Source organism: Chelonia mydas, chromosome 6 (genome assembly GCF_015237465.2).
Source record: "Chelonia mydas isolate rCheMyd1 chromosome 6, rCheMyd1.pri.v2, whole genome shotgun sequence".
In the NCBI taxonomy this organism is placed as follows: Eukaryota; Metazoa; Chordata; order Testudines; family Cheloniidae; genus Chelonia; species Chelonia mydas.
The window spans coordinates 7,089,894-7,109,370 of NC_051246.2; the positions used below are offsets into that span (position 1 = coordinate 7,089,894).

Sequence of the window (19,477 nt, forward strand, 5' to 3'; positions counted from 1 at the left end):
AAGGTATTTACCATCCTGATTTTACAGAGGTAATTCTTTTATTTTTCTTCTATTAAAATTCTTCTTTTAAGAAACTGAATGCTTTTTCATTGTTCTTAAGATCCAAGGGTTTGGGTCTGTGGTCACCTATACAAATTGGTGAGGATTTTTATCAAACCTTCCCCAGGAAGGGGAGTGCAAGGTTTTGGTGAGGATTCTGGGGGGGAAAGATGTTTCCAAACAAGCTCTTTCCTAATAAAATAAAACCGGTTAGACGTTTGGTGGTGGCAGCAAAAGTCCAAGGGCAAAAGTAAAATAGTTTGTACCTTGGGAAAGTTTTAACCTAAGCTAGTAAAAGCAAGCTTAGGAGGTTTTCATGCAGGTCCCCACATCTGTACCCTTGGGTTCAGAGTGGGGAAGGAACCTTGACATGGTGGCAGAGTGGTGGAATCAACTTGAAATCATTTTGAGATTTTTTGAACCAGAAGCACAGATTTGAAAAGGAAATATTTTTTTTTCCTTTGGGCTGCTGGAAAGCAGGTTCAACTGAAAACAGAGTTTTTTTTTCTCTGCTTTGGGGCCAGAGCAGAGACAAAAGGGAATTGTCTTTTGTGAGCTGGAGTTCTCTACCTAAAGGCAGGGTAGTTAACCTCCTGCAGGGAAATTCACAAGTCTTCACAGACCTGAAGTTTTGTTTGTTTGTTTGTTTTTTACCTAAGAGCAACTGGAGGGGTTTTCTGCCTATTTGCCTGGAGACAAAGGTTTTAGGTTTCTTCTTTTTTTTTTTAGGATTTCTCTGTAGGCTGACAATCACTATCAGAGAATATAGGTATCATATTACACCACAGCAAAATTTTACAAGCCAAGGTTTTTTTTTTTGTTTTCTTTCTCACTCTTCGGTGTAAAGTTAGTTAAAAACAGAGAGGTTAGGATGACAGACTCCACGGTTCAACAAAAGCTGGAATTAGCCAGGTTTGAGGCCGAGGAAAAAGAAAAGGAACATGAAAGACAGGTACAACTCAGACAAATGGAGATGGAGGAGAAGGAAAAAAGAGAGGAAGCATGTGGAGGAGATGGAGAAGGTAAAGGCTCAGCAGAATATACCAACAAACCCTAGCAATCCTTCTCCAGGTACCACTTCCCATCCCAGAAAGTTCCCCACCTACAAGGCAGGCAATGATACCGAGGCCTTCTTAGAAAACGTCGAAAGGGCCTGCCTTGGGTACAGCATCTCTACCGACCAATACATGGTAGAGCTGAGGCTACAGCTCAGTGGACCCTTAGCTGAGGTGGCAGCTGAAATGCCTAAAGAACACATGAACTAGTATGAACTGTTTAAATCCAAGGCAAGAGTCAGAATGGGGATAACACCCGAGCATTCTTGTCGGAGGTTCAGAGCCCTAAGGTGGAAACCAGATGTGTCATTTACCCAACATACCTACCACATTGTGAAACATTGGGATGCTTGGATATCAGGAGCAAGTGTTGAATCTCCAGAAGATTTGTCCTTCCTAATGCAAATGGAGCAGTTCCTAGACGGTGTTCCTGAGAAAATAGAAAGGTACATCCTAGATGGGAAGCCCAAAACTGTAATCGAGGCGGGGGAGATTGGACCCAAATGGGTGGAGGTGGCAGAAAAGAAAAGAACTGGTTGCAGTTGGAGCGGATACCAGAAGGGACAACCTCAGACCACCCCTTACTACCGGGGGCTGCCCAAGGCTCCACTTACGCCCCAAGGAACCCTCCAGACACCTTATCGTCTCGCCACACCATTCTCCAGCAACCCTCCTCGCCCCAGTGACCCGTCAGCTGGACAATGTTTTAAATACAATGAGACGGGGCATGTAAAGTCCAATTGCCCCAAGAACCCCAACAGATTACAGTTCATTGCACCAGGATCACACCAGAGGTCCTCAGGCCCAGATACCTAACAGATACCTTGGAGCAGAGGGAAACTGAGTGTGGGCGGGAAGAAGGTCACCGCATGGAGGGACACCAGAGCACAAGTGTCAGCTATCCATGCTTCCTTAGTGGACCCCAATTTCATCAACCCAGAGATCCAAGTGACGATTCAACCCTTCAAGTCCAACTCTTTCGATTTGCCTACAGCCAAGTTGCCTGTCCAGTACAGGGGCTGGTCAGGAACGTGGACTTTTGCAGTCTATGATGATTATCCCATCCGCATGCTGTTGGGGGAAGACTTGGCCAATCGTGTAAAGTCAGCCAAGAGGGTGGGAATGGTCACCTGCAGCCAGGCTAAACCAGCCGTCATGCCTAGCTCTATTCTGGAAACTTCTACCAGGACCCGGTCAGAGGTGATGGACCCGGACCCCAGGCCAATGTCTGCAACAGCAGTAGTGGATCCAGTCCCAGAGACCCAGACGGAACCAGTCCCAGAACCGGAACCGGCGGAACAACTAGCACCAGATCCATTGCCAGCACTGAACCCAGTACTTGCAACCCCAACACCAGAGGGCCCCACCGAACCTGAACCAGCAGCAGCTGATAACCCTACACAAGAGGCTCAGCCAGAAACTGACCCCAACATAGTGCACCAGTGGAGAGCGGTTCACAGTCAACGGAAACAGCCCCATCCCCTACCTCGTTTCCAAAGGGACCAAGCCTAGGTCCACAATCCAATGAGGAACTGATGTCTCCAGCAGCAAGGGAACAGTTCCAGATCGAACAGGAAGTAGATGAAAGCCTCCAGAGAGCTTGGACGGCGGCACAGAGCAACCACCACCTCTCAGCTCTTCTAATCGATCCAGGTTTGTTGTAGAAAGAGGACTTTTATACAAGGAAACTCTTTCTGGTGGACACCAGGAAGACTGGCATCCTCAGAGACAGTTGGTAGTTCCAACTAAATACCGGGCCAAGCTCTTGAGCTTAGCTCATGGATCATCCTTGTGGCCATGCTGGGGTGAACAGGACCAAAGACTGGTTGGGGAGGTCATTCCACTGGGAGGGAATGGGCAAGGATGTTTCTACCTATGTCTAGTCTTGTGAGGTATGCCAAAAAATGGAAAAACCCCAAGACCAGGTCAAAGCCCCTCTCCAGCCACTCCCCATCATTGAAGTTCCATTTGAGCAAGTACCTGTGGATATTCTAGGTCCTTTTCCGAAAAAGACACCCAGAGGAAAGCAGTACATACTGACTTTCATGGATTTTGCCACCCGATGGCTGGAAGCAGTAGCTCTAAGGAACACCAGGGCTAAAAGTGTGTGCCAGGCACTCGCAGACATTTTTGCCAGGGTAGGTTGGCCCTCCGACATCCTCACAGATGCAGGAACTAATTTCCTGGCAGGAACTATGGAAAACCTTTGGGAAGCTAATGGGGTAAATCACTTGGTTGCCACTCCTTACCACCATCAAACAAATGGCATGGTGGAGAAGTTTAATGGAACTTTGGGGGCCATGATACGTAAATTCGTAAATGAACACTCCAATAATTGGAACCTAGTGTTGCAGCAGTTACTCTTTGCCTACAGAGCTGTACCACATCCCAGTTTAGGGTTTTCACCATTTGAACTTGTATATGGCCGCGAGGTTAAGGGGCCATTACAGTTGGTGAAGCAGCAATGGGAGGGGTTTACACCTTCTCCAGAAACGAACATTCTGGACTTTGTAACCAACTTACAAAACACCCTCCAAACCTCTTTAGCCTTTGCTAAAAAAAAAAAGAAAACTTACAGGATGCTCAAAAAGAGCAAAATGACTGGTATGATAAACATGCCAGAGAGCGTTCCTTCAAAGTAGGGGACCAGGTCATGGTCTTAAAGGCGCTCCAAGCCCATAAAATGGAAGCGTCGTTGGAAGGGCCATTCACAGTCCAAGAGCACCTGGGAGCTGTTAATTATCTCATAGCATTCCCCACCTCCAACTGAAAGCCTAAGGTATACCATATTAATTCTCTAAAGCCCTTTTATTCCAGAGAATTAAAGGTTTGTCAGTTTACAGCCCAGGGAGGAGAGGACGCTGAGTGGCCTGAAGGTGTCTACTATGAAGGGAAAAGTGCTGGTGGTGTGGAAGAGGTGAAACCGTCCATGACCCTTGGGCGTATGCAGCGACAGCAGATCCAGAAGCAGTGTACTAGCTATGCGCCAAAGTTCTCAGCCACCCCAGAACTGATTGAATGGGCATATCACTCCAATGACACAGGTAATGCTCACCCAAGTAAAGTCCAACCTTACCGGGTGTCTCCTCAAGCTAAAACTGCTATAGAATGGGAGATCCAGGATATGCTACAGATGGGTGTAATCCGCCCCTCTGGCAGTGCATGGGCATCTCCAGTGGTTCTAGTTCCCAAACCAGATTGGGAGATACATTGTTGCATGGACGACCGTAAGCTATATGCTGTAACTCGCCCAGACAACTATCCAATGCCACGCACAGATGAACTATTAGAGCACAAGGGGTACTGGCAGGTACTGCTAGATGAATCTGCCACGGAAAGTTCAGCCTTCACCACACGTCGAGCTGTATGAATTTAATGTGCTCTCTTTCGAGCTGCGGAATGCACCCGCCACCTTCCAAAGACTTGTAGATGATCTCCTAGAGAGATTAGGAGCATATGCAGTCGCCTACCTTGACGATGTGGCCATATTTTCGGATTCATGGGCAGAACACCTGGAACATCTACAAAAAGTCTTTGAGAGCATAAGGGAGGCAGGACTAACTGTTAAGGCTAAGAAGTGTCAAATAGGCCTAAACAGAGTGACTTACTTTGGACACCAGGTGGGTCAAGGAACTATCAACCCCCTACAGGCCACAGTGGATGCTATCCAAAAGTGGCCTGTCCCAAAGTCAAAGAAACAGGTCCAATCCTCCTTATGCTTGGCTGGATATTAAAGGTGATTTGTACCACAACACAGCCAAATCGCCGCCCCACTGACAGACCTAAACAAAAAGAAACAGCCAAATGCAGTTCAGTGGACCGAAGAGTGTCAGATGGCCTTTAACCAGCTTAAAGCAACACTCATGTCTTACCCTGAACTAATGGCCCCAGACTTTGACAAACGGTTCCTAGTAACCACAGATGTGTCCGAGCGAGGTGTGGGAGCAGTTTTAATGCAGGAAGGACCGGATCAAGAATTCCATCCTGTCGTGTTTCTCAGCAAGAAGCTTTCTGAGAGGGAAAGCAACTGGTCAGTCAGTGAAAAAGAATGTTACGCCATTGTCTACGTTCTGGAAAAGCTACGTCCATACGTTTGGGGATGGCGTTTCCACCTGCAAACCGACCATGCTGCGCTACAGTGGCTTCGTACCGCCACGGGAAATAACAAAAAACTTCTTCAGTGGAGTTTAACTCTCCAAGATTTTGATTTTGACATCCAACACATCTCAGGAGCTTCTAACAAAGTGGCTGATGCACTCTCCTGTGAAAGCTTCCCAGAATCAACTGGTTAAAATTGTCCGTGAGATGTGGAAAATATTGTTAGTCTTTATACACTTGGTAGTATATTTAGAGGTGCATGTGTCTTATTAACTCTTTTTTCTCCTAGAGCTCCAGGAAGAAATCCCAGCCAGCGTTTCACCCTATCTGTGATTTGGGGAGGTGCGGGTTGTCAAATATAAAGGGAAGCGTATAACCACCTTTCTGTATACAGAACTATAAAATCCCTCCTGGCCAGAGGCAAAACCCTTTCACCTGTTAAGGGTTAAGAAGCTAAGATAACCTTGCTGGCACCTGACCACAATGACCAATGAGGAGACAAGATACTTTCAAAGCTGGAGGGGGGAGAAACAAAGGGTCTGTCTGTCTGTGTGATGCTTTTGCCAGGACCAGGTCAGGAATGCTCTTCAGAACTCCTGTAAAAAATTAGTAAGCAATCTAGCTCGAAATGCATTAGATTTTCTTTTGTTTAAATGGCTGGTAAATAAGCTGTGCAGAATGGAATGTATATTCCTTTTTTTGTGTCTTTTTGTAACTTAAGGTTTTGCTGAGAGGGGTTCTCTATGTTTTAAATCTGATAACCCTGTAAGGTTTTTACCATCCTGATTTTACAGAGGTGGTTCTTTTACTGTTTCTTTAATTAAAATTCTTCTTTTAAGATCCTGATTGCTTTTTCCTTGTTCTTAAGATCCACGGGTTTGGGTCTGTGTTCACCTATGCAAATTGTTGAGGATTTTTATCAAGCCTTCCCCAGGAAAGGGGGTTTAGGGCTTGGGGGGATATTTGGGGGGGGAAGATGACTCCAAGTGGGCTCTTTCCCTGTTCTTTGTTTAAGACGCTTGGTGGTGGCAGCATAGGGTTCAAGGACAAGGCAAAGTTTGTACCTTGAGGAAGTTTTTAACCTAAACTGGTAAGAATAAGCTTAGGGGGTCTTTCATGCAGGTCCCCACATCTGTACCCTCGAGTTCAGAGTGGGAAAGGAACCTTGACAACGCCCAAAACCATTGTTTGATAATATAAAGGTGCATATAATGAATATTAATAGCTTTGTACTGAATATAATTATACTGCCCCTGTTTACAGCATTAAGCATATTATGGCCACATTTTTACCTTGAAGATACATTTCTTTGCAATAATTGTAGCCACAAGTTCCCTTAATCAGCAGTTCACAGGGGAAGGAGGAAGGGCCATGACCCTGAGCTTGTTTATGTAGCTGGGAAAGAAAGGGTGGGGAGAAAACACTTCTTCACACAAAGGGTATCCTTCAGACAGTCACATTCCTTATGCAGCTGCAACGCTTATCTATCCTTAACAGGCAGAAGGGAAGGGAGAGGGATGGGAACTTTATCCATCAAGGAAAGAAACAGTGCCTGTCTGTGCCTTTACTCCCTAATACCATGCTAGCACACCAGCAGTTTCCCAGCTCTTTGCTAACCTTTACATATCCCAACAACTACAGACAGATATTAATGTCCAGTGTGCTCCCGGCTTGAATTCGATACATTACAAAACACTATTTATGGCTACAAACCATGACAGCAGTTTGTTAGGTGAAGCGAGTTTGTCAGGCCTGTTAGGAGTTGCTGACACAGGGCACTGAAATCTCTGCCAGCTGGTACCGATGGGGCTGTGTGTCACACAGTCATTGGAGGTTTTCAAGAGCAGGTTGGACCAATGTCCCTTCTTAGAATCTGTGGGTGATGACTCCCCCTCTCTGGGGTGGTGCATGGGTGACCGGTCTGGGCCACGATGCAGCCCTGTTACCACATTCATCACCCCAGACTGGGGTCACCGTTCAGATCAGTGGGTCCTCATCGGATGGCTTGGCAGTGTTGTCCTCCTCCTCCCTTTGGCCTCTGGCAGCCCTGGCCCTTTTGGTTTCCTTCTGCCCTATGTCCACACCCACGCCCCAGCCCACGGATACCCCAGTCACAGCACCTGCTCCAGCTCCAATGGCAGCAATCCTGGCACCGGCAGCTCCATTCACCGGTGCTAGGACTGGTACCCGCATGCCGACACCCACCACAATGACAAATTTCTTGAAGCATGGGTCTCCAGGAAGGTTTTCACCTCCTGTGTCAGCTCCTCCTCCAGCTCTGTCACAGGGCCTCTTTCTCTGGTGCCGGCTCCTGCATGTCTGTCCAGCACCATCACAGCAACTGCCCACGCTGCTCTGCCATCTTGCTTGGCCTCACCTTCAAGCAGGTAATCGGGTTCTGGGAGTTGCCGTCCAGCGCCCGCTGGGAGAGGAGACGGCCAAGAGCATCAGAAGGGGCAATTGTAGCACAGACCCAGACTGAAACTGGGTCCCCGTCACACAGGATACTGCACAGATGCCCCGTGAGTGATATCGGGGCCTTCATCACACCAGGTGCTGCACAGACACCCTGCCCCCCGCCAACTGAGATCAGGTCCCCCCATTTTGCCAGACCCTGCACAGAGCCCACCCCCTTGATGGAGAACGGAGACACGAGGCACTGCACAGATCCCCCCCCCCTCCACTCAGATTGGGCCTCCCCTTGTGTCAGGGTCAGAGTCTCCCATCTACACAGCCACCCTATAAGCGAATATGAACTCCAATCTCCTGTCCCAAAGCCTGTAGTCAGTGGGGCTGGCCAGACTGGTTCCCTGGGGTTACCTTGGCTGGGGGCACAGCCCCCCACTCCTCGGACTCACCCTCTCCCTCAAAAAGAGAGCATGGTAACTCTCTGGTTCTGGAAGGTGATGGCCATCTGCTCAGGGAAGACAAAGATGTGGTGAACCACATTTTATGGGGCCCTGTCTCCACCTCATGGCTGCAGTTCCCCCCACAGCAGCCTCACCTAATAGAGCAACGCTGTTAGCCAGTTTGGCACCTGCTTGGGGCTTCTGGTACGACCACTTTATAATTTGATCCCCACAGCAGCTCAGCCTCGGCTCCCTGCCCTGCCCTGCCCTTTTGGCACGTTCCTGTAGCTGAGGACTTTGGAAACCTCTGTCCCAGCCAGGCTCGGCCTGAGGCTGACGCCCGAGAGTGCATCAGTGACACTGGCTCTCATGGGTCTGGTGGTATTGGGGAGGGTTATCACTCTCCAGGAGGCAAGTGGTTTGGGTGTGAATTTCAGCTCTTATTTGGGGGTGGGGGAGGGGTATTGTTTTGGCTGGGTTAAATCTTGTAGTGAAGGAGAAATTGCTCCAGAATGGTCTCTGCTGTGGCGCTATCCTGGAGAGGTTATTGCAGAGTAACTATTCCAGAATAGCTAGGCCGGACAATTCCCCCATGCAGAGTAACTCCCTGCATCCAATTCTCCTCTAGAAGGGGGTCTGGGTAGCACCCACCCCAGCCAATCCTAGGCTGACACCCAAGAGAACTTTACAGTCTGTGTCTAAGGGTCTGTCTATGCTGTGGGAGAAGGCAGAACAACCATGACTTGAAGGGCTTGGTGAGGGCTGTACAGGAAGATCAGGCCGAAGAAGCCAGCACAGAAGTTCTGCTCAGCTGGATCAATTCCCACCTCCCCAGAGGCCCTGTGATGCCAGGTGGAAAGGTCTGTGCTGCCGGCTCCAGCACAGGGCCTGGGGGGGCGGGAATATGGCTGGAGCACACCGCTCCCCAGAGGGGCTAGCAGACAGAGCCCCTGAATCCACCTTATCCTGCCCCCTTCCCTTGCCACTGCATGTGCCTCCCATGATGCACCAGGGCCATGGTACTTGCATCAAGAGAGGAGATGCTGGTGAGTCATGGGAAGTGTGGTTCAGAGGCCTGATTCTCCTCTATACCCCCAGAACTCAGTGTGAACTAACCTCCCATGGTGCCCTGCAGCAGTCATGCACTGCCTCCCCTCACCAAGAAAGGAGACTGTGGGGCATCATGGGAAATGTAGTCTGGTTGCCCCAACCTCCCATTCTCCTCTGTAGGCCAGGCTCATGGGAATTACATGCCAAGTTGGGAGCCCAAATGTAGCCAATCAACACTCACCGCCACGGCACCTCCTGCTGGTCGTGTGGGAATTAGCTCTTGTCCAGCACCCTCTGCAGGCTAGTGTCTTGCCTGCCTTAAGCCCCTGTGTCCCTCCCAGACCCCAGTGCCCTTTACCTTGGGGTTCTGCCCCCACAGCAGTCCCCGCACTTAGGGTCTCCCTCCCAGGGGAACCCCAACTCTCTATCCCCACCTTGCCTCAATGGCTACTGCCAGTCATCATTTAGCCCCTTTCTCAAGGGGCAGACTGCAGTCCGTAACAGCCACTCATCACCAGCATGGGGGTTGGACCAACTGCCTCCCCCTATCCTCGGGCTGCACCCCTGTAGCCCCAGTACCTTCTTAGGCCTAAACCAAGGCCTCAGCCTGGGGAGTTGACAGGCTGGAGCTCCCCAGCTCCTTTGCCCTATTCCCCCTCACTGCTCAGCCTCAGGTACCCTTGCTCCTTCAGACAGCTAGGTCCTTCTCTCTCTACAAAGAGGGAAAGAGACTCTGTAACTTCTGGCCTTGCAGCTCTTTTATAGGGCTCAGCCTGGCCCTGATTGGCTGCCTCCCAGCCTTTTCCTATTGGCTTTCAGCCCCAGCCCTCTCCAAGGGCTGGCCTTTAACCCTTTCAGGGCTGGAGCGGGGTGACCACCCCGTTACACCAACCTATAGAAGAGAATGGGGAGGATGAGGTGCTGGACCTACAATCCCCATGATGCAGAAGCAGCATCTTATCTCTTGGGGAGGGGTGGTGGTGCAGGGTGCCTGCAGTGCATCATGGGAGATGTAGTCCAACCAGGTGCCCAACCCAGGAGAATAGAGAATGTGAGTCACAAGAACTACAATTCCCAGGACCTGCCACGATGACCTTTCCACACAGAGATATTTTGGGGTTAGCTGGAAACTCCATGTTTTCTTCAGGAAAAACACCCCAATTTTCAGACTAGTTCTAACAAGCTCCTCTCATTTAAATGCTGATAGGCATCTGCTGAGCAAAAACAGAATTTAGTTCTATGGGTCTCATAAACTGGAGACATGTCCGTAGGCCGGGCAAACCCTCCAGCACCAAATTCTTTTACCCCAGAGTCCACAAACCTAAGATTTCACCCAGATTCTTCCCCTTTCACCTCCAGCAGGATGGATGCATTTCCTAACCCCACCCCAGCACTGGCATGGACGGTTAGGAGAGGCACCCCAAGATTGGGTCAGAGGCAGAGAAGGTACCTGAAAGGTAAAGGAGAAGCTAAAGTGACATTCTTTCACCAGCTCAGAGAATTTTGCAAAGGAACCAAAACAAACAGTTGTGACAGAGGACACCACAGAGCTTAGAAAGAGTGTGAACAATGAGCAGGGCTCACCCCATGCTGAGATGCAGCTGTCCCTGGGGTGGGGCAGCTGGGTAACAGCCGCATGGCAACGCTGCACAGGAATGTGGGTAATCACTGATAGTGAGGGGAGCATGCCCCCCTGCCTCATTCCCTGCGTCAAAGTCAGTGGTTTCCTATCCATGTCCTAATCCATCTTGACTCTGCTTAGAGGCTGAGCTCTCCTCCCAGGCTGCCCTGTCCTCATCTGTATCCCAGCAGTGAGGTGTGTCTCAGTGAGCGGTTTCCCATTCCGGTCCCTCCAGACGTGTTGACTGGCTGAGCCCACGAGGGCAGTGACGTAGTCCCTCAGGCTCTCCCGGAAATCCTCATCCATGTCTGCAAAGGGGAAAGAGACGGATGATGGTGGGGGAATCTAGGGCCTGTCTGATCCCTCTTCTCTCCACTGTCCATGCATGGGCATGAGCGGTGACCCAGTCGCATTGCTCTGCACATGGGAGGGGGGTCAGAGCCAGTGTCCTGGGTCCGTTACCTCTCAGCCTTCCCTCGTTCCCAGTCATGATCCCTCTGCTGGGGAAGGCCATGAGGTAACAGCATGTGCTGCTTCTGCTCAGCACTTCCAGGGCCTTGGGGTGTCTATGAGGAGACATCGCCTCCAGCATCCACCGGAGCCAGGTGGAATCGTTACACTGACACACAAACACCTGTGTTAACATAAGTCAGACCTGCTGGGCAGTCAGAGAGGAGCCTGCCTCGTTTGTGGTTGATGCTGGAAGGGGAGCAGTGAACGAGGCAGGGGATTGCAGGAAGAGAAAGGAGTGGCTGCCAGTCCCAGTCTCCCCTTCCAGGCCACCCCCAGGGTCCCAGTCTCCCCTCCCAGGTCCAATCTCTCCAGACTCCTTGTCCCAGCCTACTTCTTTTCCTCCCCCTTGTCCTGATTTGATCCCTTTGTGCATTGCACTCAGGCAGATTCCTTCTCCGTGCCACCTGGGGTCATTGAGATGGTGGGAGAGACAGGTGCCCCCCATCTCAGTTCTGGTGCCCCAACCCACCTCAACTTGGAGCAATAGAGAAGGGTGCAGAGCAACTACCCCAGGCACTGGCCCCAGCAGCCTACCCACGAATAGCGGAGCTGGGCTGGAGGGGAGTGATGGGTCCTAACTTTGGTCCAGTGCCCAATGCCCGACACTTGGGAGCAGAGAGCCAAGCTGGGCCATGAGGTGAAAGTGCTGACTCCAGAGTCCCATGTAACTGTGGAACGAGTCATGTCCCCCCAAGCTATTCGGATAATCGGGAGTAGGTTGTATCCTGTTGCAAACTATGAAACTGCATGAGTCAGCCCATATTTCTCTCACACTGTAAAAAGGATGATAGCTAAAGTGAGAAGTAGTTCAACTTGATTGGCCACATGTTATTAAATATGAAGGTTTGTCACCTGACTTGCCCTCAGAGACGCATCCAGGAACCCTTGAAGGAAACTTGTGCTCAAATCTAGTAAGAACCATACAGCTGCTCAGCTCAAGCGCAGTCGAACGCAGCAGAACTAAAGTTCCATCTAGCTGTAGAGGCTGAGTTGGAAAATCAACTTCTATCTCACAGACAGGCACCGATGGCTTGTTTTCTGCATGTAATTCCTTTCTGCTCCAGTGCTGTATGATCTATACTCTGTTTAACTACTTACATTTGTAGGCTATGAAGTCTGAGGATGGGCATAATGAGTTTGTTCTTTGCCAGCCAAACTCGGGCCTAAATGTCAAGAAATAATTTAAGGAGAGAGGACTGAAAACTTTTTGTCAAACTTCTTTTCGACAAAAAGGGGATTTGGGACCAAATTGAGTATGAAAGAAAAGGAAAATAGTTTTGTAAAAATGAAAATTGTGTGTGTGTGAAAGAGAGAGAGGTGGGGTGAGATTAATTTAAAAAGTCAGGGAAGGGAGGGAAATGGAATGATTTTGAAAGGAAATGAAAATTGCCAAATTGTTTTTGGGCTGAGCCATTTGTCAAGGGAGGTCAGCATGATGTCATCCTAAGAGGAACACATGGGACACGCAGACGGTCGACAGAGAGTCTGTATCCGCCAAAAGCAAAGGTATTTCCTCTAATGTAGCTTCTGGATAAAGAAGTGAAACTTCTTTGGGTGGGAATAGGTTGAAAGGGATTTCAGAATGCTGTTGCACAATGTTCTGTTCTGTGTATCACGCGACCACTGGGAAGACCTCATCTGCAATCTTGTGTCCAAATCTGGCACCCATCTATTTAGCTGAACAATGAGGGTGCTCATGGGGGGCATGAACCTCATCTGTAAGTACCTACAAGGGGAATGGAAATTAGATCTCAGAGGGATCCTCCATCTATCTGGTCTGACACAACCCAGTGGCTGGAAGTTGAAGCTTGACAAATTCAGACTGGAAATAAGGTGTCAACGTTTAACACTGAAAGTCACTGACCATTGGCATGGCTTACCAACAGGTGTGGGGGATTCTCCTTCACTGATCACTGTAAAATCAAGCTGGGATGTTTTTCTAACAGATCTGCTCTAGTTGAACCAGGAATTAGCTCTGGGCCGTTCTCTGGCCCGGGTTATACAGGGAGCTCAGGCTAGGTGATCACAAGGTTTCTTCTGGCCTTGGGATCTGTGACTCTACGTGACAGCAAGAGGGCTCTGTTCTGGGCCAGGTGCAGAGAGGGGCTGCTGGCGTGAGCAGTGGGATGGAGAGCCCATCTTGTGGGAAGAGACTCAAAGAGCCTGGCTCATTCAGTCTAGTAGGATGGCTGAGAGTGGTTGTGATTGCTCGCCCTGAAGGCATGGGTGGGAGGAATTCCAAGAATGGGGAAGAGCCATGGAAGCTGAAGGACCTTGTGGCTGAAGGACAATGGGGGCTGGACCAACAGCAGTGGGAAATGAGAAGGCGGCTCCTAGAACCCAGAGATGGCAGGTTCTGGAACAGCCTCCCAATGGGAGCAGTGGAGGCTGGGGTGGGAGGGAGCAAGAAACCCAACTTGTTTGGGGAAGATGCTTGAGAGAAAGCAGAAGTCACTTGGGACTGATATCTGCAGAGCATTCAGTGTTCGTGATTAGTGTTGTTCTGCTGGAAGGTGGCCAGGTAAAGGGTCTTGGGTGCGGGACCATCCCAGAGCAACGGAGGCATTTAACAATCTCCTTTGTGTCCGTCAGGAGAGATTGAAGCAGGTCTGCACTTCACATTCAGGTTGGTAGATCTACATCGCTTGGAGGGGGGGTGAGAAATCGACACACACACACCGCCCCCACAGTCACCATTGCTAGGCGGACCTGACCACCAGCGGAGACCCAGCTAGGTGGATGAATGGTGGCTTCTGTCAATGTAGCTACTGCAGCTTGGGGAGGTGGGGTTTGAACCCCCTGCCACCGCTGTGGGCTGCGTCTTTATGGCAGGGTTACGCTGGCATAGCCGCGGTGCGGATGCTGTGCAACTATCGTCCCAGCCGTGGAGGCTCGGCCTGAGACGCCCCTGTTGGAGCAGAGTGGGGTCGAGCCCTTGCTAGCTGAAGGATCTGATTCTTTCTTCTCTGTATTCACTGGGAGACGGCCCAGTCTCTGTGGTGTGTTAGGGCGGGAATGGCTGTGCTCCTCCATGAGCTTGTGTAACAGGCCACAATGGGGAGGTGCTAAGGAGCGGTCTTCCAGATTGAAACACCCCTGCAGTTCGGCCTCCTCAGAGCCAGGAATGGGGGGTTTTAGTTTTGAGGAAAGTGTCCACAGAAACCAACAGCTTTATCACCCACAAAGAGAGGTGTTCAGTGTGTGACCACCTGGGGAGGATGAAGGGGCACATAGAGGACCTGGCATGGGGGAGGAGTACAGGGGGCACAGGGGGTGCCTGTTGTGGGGGAAAGGGGGCACACAGAGCTCTGCCTGCTCCCTTTAAGTGACTGTTACCCCCTATTTCCTACATTATTATTTGTTTCCGTGCTGGCCGTGCGCTCACCCATTCAAGGTGCCACCGTGTGACCCCCACATCTGGACACTGGGGCCCAGCTGAGACCAAGGGACTGCAGTGCAGGGACATGTTCATTTTTCCCAGTGCCTGGCTCTCTGTTCTCCAGCCACCTGCAGAGCTTTTGGCTGGCCCACCAGATGCCCAGGGCTCCGTATGCCCTTCATTCCCCCTCTTTCTGGTTTTCCAGTTTTCACCAAAACTGGCCAGGCTCTGGCCATTTACACATAGATAAGCCCCAGAGATTTTGGGTGGGATCAGAGGTGGCATTGGGAAGTGAGTGTGTTGCAGCCGGCAGGCCAAGGGGAGAAATCGCAGCACGTGAAGCGCAGCCCCTCGATCCGCTCGTCCAGTTAGTTTTTCAAACATCTTCCAGGTGCATAAGTTCCATCTTGCGCTAGCTGGGGACCAGATGCCTGCCGCTGGATCATCTGGCGTGGGCGGCTTGGTAAATATGCCCCCCCTCCCAGTGTATGACCACTCAGCCCAATGGTGCTAGCGCTGCCAGGCTGTGAATGCGACGAGCCAAACGGGACATGAGGATGTATCGGGCAAGTTTAAAATTAGTTTCACTTGGGAATCAGACATGGGAGAAAGGAAAAGTGGGGAATGTTTCACAGGTCAAGTAAGAGACTGAAAATTTCTCTTCCCATTGGAAAACTGCAGGAGCCAGGAAGCCTGGGTCTCATTCTCTTTTACTCCAACCATTAGACCCCACTCTCCTCCCAGAGCTGTGGAAAGAATCCAGGAGTCCTGACTCCAAACCCTTCCTGGACTAACCACTACTCCCCTCTGTCTGTCTCTCAGGGTGACCCCACCACTTCCCTTGAAGCCAGCGCCAGGGGGGATTATGCAGAAACTCCGGGAGGACCTCACCTGCTCCATCTGCCTGGACATCTTGGAAGACCCCGTCTCCATCGAGTGCGGCCACAACTTCTGCCGTGGCTGCATTGCAGCTCACTGGACCTAGGTCTCATCCCACCATACCGGTGCCCAGAGTGCTGCCCACCCCTCTCCAAGCACAGGATGATCCTGGACACGTGCGTCAAAAACCTAGGACAGAAAATCAGAGACAGACCACATGAGGGGAGAGAGACAAAGCGGGTGAGACCAGGGGATGGTGGAAATGGGACATGAGGCCTTTCTGTGATAGGGGGCACCGGCTCTGATCCAGGAGGCCATGGACTGGCTGGCTCAGGGGGTGGGAATGGGGCATGGGGCCTTTCCCCTCCAGGGGGAACCAGCTCTGATCCGACACCAGGGCGGGGGACTGGATGGCTCAGGAGGTGGGAATGGGCAAAGGGCTAGGCTCTGGGGAGATGGAGACTGGCAGGCGCACGGGTGATGTCCCAGGTTTGACCCTGCTCTGTCCCTACAGCAGGCCCGGGGGCTCAGCCAGAGCCGGGGCTCCCAGTGCAACTGGTGCGTCTGGACAAGGAAGGGGGCCTGATCCTGGAGGAGGAGGCCCTGAGCCACTGCCTGGAGCAGGGTGGGGTGGGGGACGCTCCTGTCTGCCTGGTGTCCATCATTGGGGAGCAGCGCTGGGGCAAATGCTTCCTGATGAACTGCCTGCTGCGCCGGCTCCGGAGCCCAGTGAGTGTAAATGGAAACAGGAGTGAGCTGGGGTGTGAACATCCCCATCCTCCCCCTGCTGGAGGGCTCAGAGCTGCACACATGTCTGTGAGTGCCCCCTACCCTGACACATCCAGTTCGCTGGAGCCATGGCTGGACACTACAGTGTCTGTCTGAAAGTAGTGTGTCTATCCATCTGTTTGCTCCCTAGCGTGTCCATCTGTCTATCAGATTTTGAGGATGCGCACCCATTACCATTTATTCCTCACCACCCCTGCCCCTCGCTTGGACAATTAACTCCCTGTAACGGTTTCAGGTTCAACCCAGACTAGGGTGGGGTGGTGTCACCTCTGGCCTCTGTTTTCAATTCTGCGATGGTGCCCTTTTTGCAGAGGGACCCCAACACCCTTCCCATTGCAAGGGTCACCCCCAAAAGTATGAATTGCTGCCATGGTGATGAATTGTTGGGCTTCCCAGAACTGCAAGTTCTGGGTCACCCACCTCAGTCTCCCTGTCCACCCTGCCAGCAAACCCTTCAGGACTTGGCAAGTCCTGTCCTCATCCTGGGGGAAACAAACTCTGAACCCCAACTCCTGGACTCCCCAGAGATGTCTCCCTGCAGTACCCAGCCTGCTCCTGCAACATGCCCAGAAACTGTTCAGTTTGTTGCTTCTTTATGGAGACAATGCATTGCCACAGTCTGGCAAACACACTGATTCCAATCCCAGCCCTGGGCTGGTTAAAATTCAAAGTCAGACAAGGCTGATTAAACAAAAGGCCCTAGGGTTAGGTGACACCTCGTGTAAGGAGTAAAGCTGGCAAGGGCAACAAGCAAAGCAAAAGGAGAATACGCTTCCCAGTCTAACGCTGAACTTCTTCAAGTCAAAGTCTTTGCTGAGACGGGTTTCTCCCCTACAGTCGTTTCCTGGAGCCTTCAGCTCCCTTGCTCGAAGGAGCCGCCATTCTGTGATTTCAGGAGTTCTGTTCTGTTTAGTCCTACCAGTGCAGGACAACGCCACTGTCTCTTTGCCCACCTCCTATCACCCCAAAATTTAATGTCTCTGTTTAAGGTGTGTCAAGGTTCCTCCTCCACCCTGAACTCTAGGGTACAGATGTGGGGACCTGCATGAAAACCTCCTAAGCTTACTTTCACCAGCTTAGGTTAAAACTTCCCCGAGGTACAAATTAATTTTATCCTTTGTCCCTGGATCTCCACTGCCACCACCAAACTCTAACTGGGTTTACTGGGAAACATAGTTTGGACACGTCTTTCCCCCCAAAATCCTCCCAATCCTTGCACCCCACTTCCTGGGGAAGGTTTGGGGAAAATCCTCACCAATTTGCATAGGTGACCACAGACCCAAACCCTTGGATCTGAGAACAATGAAAAAGCATTCAGTTTTCTTACAAGAAGACTTTTAATAGAAGTAAAGAAATCACCTCTGTAAAATCAGGATGGTAGATACCTTACAGGGTAATTAGATTCAAAACACAGAGAATCCCTCTAGGCAAAACCTTAAGTTACAAAAAAGACATACAGACAGGAATAGTCATTTTATTCAGCACAGTTCTTTTCTCAGCCATTTAAAGAAATCATAATCTAACACATACCTAGCTAGATTACTTACTAAAAGTTCTAAGACTCCATTCCTGTTCTGTCCCCGGCAAAAGCATCATACAGACAGACACAGACCCTTTGTTTCTCTCCCTCCTCCCAGCTTTTGAAAGTATCTTGTCTCCTCATTGGTCATTTTGGTCAGGTGCCAGTGAGGTTACCTTTAGCTTCTTAACCCTTTACAGGTGAGAGGATTTTTCCTCTGGCCAGGAGGGATTTTAAAGGGGTTTACCCTTCCCTTTATATTTATGACAAGGCGTAATACCAGCGAGTATCCAAATTTCTCCTCTAGCATGAATACAGACATTGCAGAGTGATATTTATTGCCAGCGGGTCACTGGCTTTCAGCAAAGGCTTCACTCGAGACACTTTGACAAGACAGGAATATTGAAGATGAGCCATTGATTCAGTGATTTATTTGAGGTTCAGGGCCTCTCCCCCCGCCCAGCTTTATAGCCAAGGAAACCATTGAAATGTGTCCTTTGAAAAGTCAAACCCAACCTAAGCATCTCTCTCCCACTGGGGCATCACCGGGTTGATGTATTTGTGTAGCTTCTATGTAAATACTTTTCCAATATCCCACAGTTTCCCTTGGAGACCCAGTCAAGCAGGTTACCACATCTCCCTGGCCCAGGGCAACCCAGCCGATGCATGCTGTGCCAAACACATTTTAAGAGCATAATTCTCACCCATGACCTTTTTTGCACATTCCGTGCAGACGTGATGCATGAATATTAAAGACCCGCGAGGGCTGAGTTTGCCAGTTAGATCTCACCTGCCAGCCATTGGGCCTAGAGCAGGGGTGGGCACACTATGGCCCGTGAGCACATCCAGCCCGCGGGATCCTCCTGCCCGGGAGGCTACGTCCGGCCCCTCCCCTGCTTTCTCCCCTCCCACAAAGCCTCAGCACACCCCGCCGCCGGCGCAATGCTCTGGGCGGTGGGGCTAGGAGCTCCTGGGGCAGCGCAACTGCAGAGCCCGGCCTGACCTCGTGCTCTGTGCTGCGTGGTGGCAGCGGCATGGCCTGGTTCCAGCTGGGCGGCGCGGCTGGAGCGCTGGGACATGCAGCGAGTCACCAAGGGGGTGTAGGCGTGGAGTCAGCCCTTCTGGGTCCCGGCCAAGGCCGGGAAGGTAAGCGGGGGCATTGAGGGTCACAGGGAAGGGGGAAGAGGCATTGGGGGAGTGGGAAAAGGGAAAGGTAAATCAGGGAACATGGTAGAGGCCTGGGAAGGGAGGGAAAGGGGGAAATAGGGAGGGAAAAAGGGGACAGATGTGTGGAAGGAGGTCCCAGGGGAAGCTGAGGGAGACATAATGGGGGGAATGGAGAAGAGCGAGATGAGGGAGCTAACACTGGGGTGGGCGAGAAGATGCCAGGTGCTATGTGGGTGGAGCAGGAGGCAGGCTCCAGAGGCAGAGGGGCTCTGGGTGGCTGGACAAAGCCGGGAGCTGACCTGGGGCTCTCACTCTTGGCCCCGCCAGGTGGCCGTGCTGCTGGTCAAGACTGAGGGCTCCATGGACATTGAAAGGAACAAGGAGACCAGCATCAAACTCTCCACCTTGTCCATGCTGCTCAGCTCCTACCAGGTTGGGGGGATCCCTGGGGGTGCTGTGCTGCAGGAAGCGGGTGAGGGACTCAGCAGGGAGCGCTCTCCCCTGGCAGTCAGGGCTGGC

General features: G+C 51.1%; 2 protein-coding genes and 1 pseudogene across 12 annotated transcripts in view; 1 reads left to right on the plus strand and 2 right to left on the minus strand.

The window, feature by feature from the left end:
• LOC119566513 (maestro heat-like repeat-containing protein family member 7) overlaps positions 1–19,477 on the minus strand; it is a 626,780-nt gene that overhangs the window by 543,577 nt on the left and 63,726 nt on the right. The window lies entirely within an intron of this gene.
• Positions 1–19,477, minus strand: part of LOC119566252 (interferon-induced very large GTPase 1-like) — an 858,959-nt gene that overhangs the window by 460,886 nt on the left and 378,596 nt on the right. The window lies entirely within an intron of this gene.
• Positions 13,448–19,477, plus strand: part of LOC122466155 — a 37,340-nt pseudogene continuing 31,310 nt past the window's right edge.